Source organism: Hibiscus syriacus, unplaced genomic scaffold, assembly GCF_006381635.1.
Source record: "Hibiscus syriacus cultivar Baekdansim isolate YM2019G1 unplaced genomic scaffold, ASM638163v2 tig00110503_pilon, whole genome shotgun sequence".
In the NCBI taxonomy this organism is placed as follows: domain Eukaryota; kingdom Viridiplantae; phylum Streptophyta; class Magnoliopsida; order Malvales; family Malvaceae; genus Hibiscus; species Hibiscus syriacus.
The window spans coordinates 7,101,233-7,106,070 of NW_024062764.1; the positions used below are offsets into that span (position 1 = coordinate 7,101,233).

The 4,838-nt window shown below is 37.0% G+C and overlaps 1 pseudogene; it reads right to left on the reverse strand.

Moving 5' to 3' along the window:
* Positions 1–1,000: 1,000 nt before the first annotated feature.
* On the reverse strand, positions 1,001–4,111 carry LOC120129665 (annotated as a pseudogene).
* Between the last annotated feature and the right edge of the window lie 727 nt (positions 4,112–4,838).

A 4,838-nucleotide genomic window follows, 5' to 3' on the forward strand; every position in this document is an offset into this window, starting at 1 on the left:
GAATGTTGTTTTATTAAGTTCATCGACTATTAAAAATTAAAAAAATATCATTTGATTATATAATGTTACTTTGTTAAGTCCATTGACTATTAAAAGTTATAAATTTGTAACCAGACTATTTGTTATGTTCCAAACTCGTCTTTTTCTATAAAAAAATGACAGTTGTTTAAGCTGAACGTTAACATGATGACTAAACTATGATAGTCGTTTGAGATTTTAGGATTATGTTTTATCATATCACTGTCAATATATTAACATTCAGCTCAGAATATCATCCATTTTTAACGAAAAAGACGAGTTTAGAACATGATGAATAATCAAATGACTATTTTATAATTTTTAATAATCAAAGAACTCGATAAAGTAATACTCTATAGTTAGAAAATTATTTTATAGATTTTAATTATATAAAAATTTAATGAAGCAGTAGGATACAGTTAAGAGACAATTTATATACTTTATCCTATTATTTATTACCTTAAATTGTCCCTTCACCTTTTCTGTTTGGCACGTGGGTTCCTCCTTCACTTTCCCATCTCATCTCCCTCCCACACGTGCGTCGATTTTTTTTATATGAACGTAGGCTTCTTCTTTTTTATTGAATAGCTTTAAATTTTCTTTAATTAAACTCATTAAAGTATCTCATAAAAGAAAATATTATTCTTTATAAAAGATTCGAAAGAAAATAATTGTGTAAGATGTTTATGCATAGTTTCTGAATAGAATAATTACATTTATAAGATGTATGTACATTTTTAACGTTAAAAAGATTCTTATAGGACACAATATTATAATCACACCATTAGTCTATTAAAAAAAGCATTTTTCCAACTTATTTTTACTCTCTGAAGCTATGGACTTGTTTTGCAGTCCCAGCATCTCATTTAATTTCGATTTTATTTATATGTTGCTTAACGAGTTGAAAACCATGTACATTAAATAGTAATCAACATACAATAAATGAAGTACATAAAGATTAAAGACCATGTAGGTGCCTCTGAAACCACTAACAATATTAATATTATTCCAACAAAAATGTTCGATCAAAACTATGAAAATTATCCAAAATCTAAATTATTTTCCTGGAAAACAATGAAGAAAGTCATATCCATTCGAGTCACCACGAACCGTATACGTTCAAACTGAGGTTTATTTATTCTCCGACGTAGGTTGCCATTGCTTGAATCTGTTACGACTGTTAGTCTCCATGCAGGTATTGGTAAGTGTTGTTTATTCGAGTCACCACGGGAAGCCTTCACACGATGCACGTACTGGTAAGTGTTGTTGATGAATCGTGGATCCAGAACCGTTGGAAAAGTTTGCTGTCTGATTCAGATTCTTTTCTGAAGAACCAGAGAGACTGCATCACTCGAGCAGCTGCAAGAGATCTGCTGCTCGGTAAGGATTGGCTGACCGAAAAGTACAAGCTGAGGCGTATTTTTCTCGTCAGTTTTCGTAGAATTCTCAGTAGAGTGTGCCATGGATAGCACACAATACACATTCTCACTCATGTTAGGATTTTGAACAACTAGGCTACCATTGGATATCCTATTGGGTGTAGCTGTATGATCAAAAGGCGGGAAACAACTCAGAAACAGACCTGACTGCAGTTTATTGAGGTGGAGATCCGATATAGATAGACCATAATGAGCATGCCTGGCTCCCTGCATGCAAGCAGAGCTGGTGTTTGGAAGACACCGAAAGGGGTTGTTGGGCCCAAGGAGGTTGCCGGAAAAAGTTGGCAGTGGAAGTTCACCATCAGAGGGGAAATCTGGGTGATGTAGCAGTCTCAACTTCTTCCTCGGTGGTGAAAAGGGAGATAGATGAACTGCGGGCATGTTCAAAACCAATTCAACCAGCCAAGGACTTGCACATTTTACATTTTAAAGCAAATCCGGTTCGTCCCACGTAACCTGCAGGATGAAAGTTGAACAAATAAGAACAACTTGAAGGAAAAGGAACCATCAATTTAATCGGAAAAACAACAAATACTTCACAGTTCAACAATTACAGGAGAAAAGTGACATGCAAGATCATATTTACACATGTCCCTTCATGGAATCCAAATAATTCGAACTCAATAATGCCCCTGCAATAGGTGCAATAATATGATGCCCAATAATATGATGCGCAATAATCATAAACATTCAACAAGTCATAGAACTACATTGCGGTGTCGGCACCTGCCAATGCATTTGAAGATATTAAACAAATTTTCAAACATTTTATGGAGAAATTGTTGTTAGTTTTACACATCTTTCCGACACTCGAGTAAAGCAGCAGCAAGCAGGAAGAAGCTAGCAAATTTTGGTCAATGACACCTGTCATATAAGTTTGGAGCACAAGATACACAATTATTAACATATCAGGCCTATATTGCCAAAAAAAAATTGGCAATCTATCACCTACTTGATAGAAGAACGAGTTGCGATTTTAAACTGATATTAAGAACAACACATGGTTGGCCGTATAGATAATGCAGAAACTATTGATGGACTTTGAATAAATGGTTATAACTAAAAATATGTGAATTGGGAAACTGAAACATCTACAATCTTACTAGAAACCAAAAGACTGTAAAACTGAGTAAGATGAGAGTACCTGAAGAAGCCTCCAAGGTGAGTCTGGCCAGCGGAGGGGATCGACAACTTGAACCGATGATATAGAGCCCATAGACCAGCTAATCCGTGAAGAATCTTCCGTTTCAAAGGCCATTTTGAATCTCATTCCGGAGCACCATCGGATCTGTAATGCTGCTTTCACTAAAGAGGCCTTCACACAGAGCTCAGGGGCATTCGCCCTGGGGTAGTAAACAACTTCGAACTGTTGGCCTTTGGAAGCCATAGTTGCAGCTTCAATAACTTGTTCAGGTCTTACCTTTGTCTTCCCCATCAAATTACTATTCGAGCTAAACCCATTGCTACTCTCATTTCTCATCAACTTGTTCTCATCTTCCCTCATAAATGCTGATAACCCTCCATATGGTACCAAACAATCACTTGCAGCAGCATTCCATACGGACGAAGTCTCGGGCCCTCCTCCAATGCCCCTCTTAGCCCTTCGAATTCCGACACATAGGTCCCCATTCTCCGCCCTCAAAAACACGATTGAATCCCCTGCAACAAGCTTCTTATGGTTGACGAAATTGCTCCATCCTGTGGTTAAGAGATGTCTCCTTGGGGTCCCCCTCTATGTATGTCTAAATTTCCAGGTTTTCCCATGGACATCCTTAGCAAGAATTGTCTGAACAGGGGGATCAGCAGAGTAATCCAATCTAGGGAATATAGTCTCGGCACAGTATCTCGGAACCGAAAACCCCCCTCCGTTGTTTGCATCTGATTGAGTCAATGTCTTGGCAAAAGAAGCCGGTTTTTCATGTGCTTCATTCCCATGGATGCCTCCAATTCCATCATCTTCAAAATCGAGCTCGTTGGTATCAATTGGGGCCAGCCTAATCTTTGCGAAAACCTCGTCGGTCTCGGGATCGGCCATGAACTTAATAGCAGCCACTCTGCAGAGTATATAAGGCGGGATTCGAGGGCAGTTCCTCAAATCAACAGGGCCACAAGCGTGCTCAGCATGACCTTGAGGAAAGTAAAAGACTTTGGAATTAACCGAAGGCATGTGACACAGGCATGCCATAGCTGAGAATCCAAGCACATCTTCATCTCCTTGAGTTTCTCTTTTGACTCCATGAAAGTAATCATCTAAATTGAAACAAATTATTGTAACAGTGAACAATTCATGATTTTCAACAACAGAAAAAGAGAAAAAAGAACCAGAAATAAAGTGATTGATTGAAGCTGTGACCTTGGAAAGCCTGTGAACAGTGGAATTATGAGTCTCTTTCAAACATCCAACAAAATATCCAATGAGGATCTTCTTTGATCCTCACCAGAAACACAACCCAAACCAAAAACTTGGAATTCCAGAGAATCTCATCGTTTTTGTTAACAAAAGAAAGCCAACTTCAGATTCCAAAAAGCTCCATTTTTTCTCCTCTCAATTCAGCTTAAGCTTCATCACTAGCTGAACAAAATTGAAGCCTTTTGTTTTGTTCAATTCACCCAAATTAAGATCAACAAAAAGCAAGAAAACCCAGAAACTAAAACAGACAAATCCCACCAAAATCGACCAAACACTCAAAAACTAACAACTACCGAAGTTTTTGTAGCCAAAATCTCCTCCGAAGCCAAAGAGGATAGAAGGAATATAAAGAAAAAAAAGAGTGAAAGAGAGTATTTGGGTGTTTTTATTTCAAAGATTCAACCAAGAATAAGTCGTTGGCCTTGGGTGTAAAATCAGATAATCGGGCAGGTTTAAGTCGGATCTTGACAGGTCGGATGTCAACTCAAGTTGATTTGATATTAGATTCAGATTGGGTTCAGATCAAGTCAGATCAAATCAATTCAAGTTATTTTCGGGTTGATTTGATACCAGACCCAGATCAGGTTCAGGTCAGATCATTTTCAGTTCAGATCGATGTCAGTTTAGGTCAAAACAATTCAGGTCCGAAGCAGATAAAGACCAGGTTAATTAAAGTTCGGGTAGACTTCAGTCGGATCTCGTTCAGATCGGGTCACATTATTGACAGATAAAATTCAGGTCGGATGTTTATCAAATACGGATTGAGTTCAGGTCGGATCGTTTTTATTTTTGGATTAATTATTTTGTCATCTTTCGTGATTGTTGAATTGTAAGTTGTAATTGTATATGATTTCGAGTAAATTAAGAGAAAAATAAATATCCATGGATCAATTTTGTAAAAAAATATAAATTTAAAGAAAAAATTGAAGAAATGTAAAATTACAAATAAAATTTTAAAATATAAATTAAAC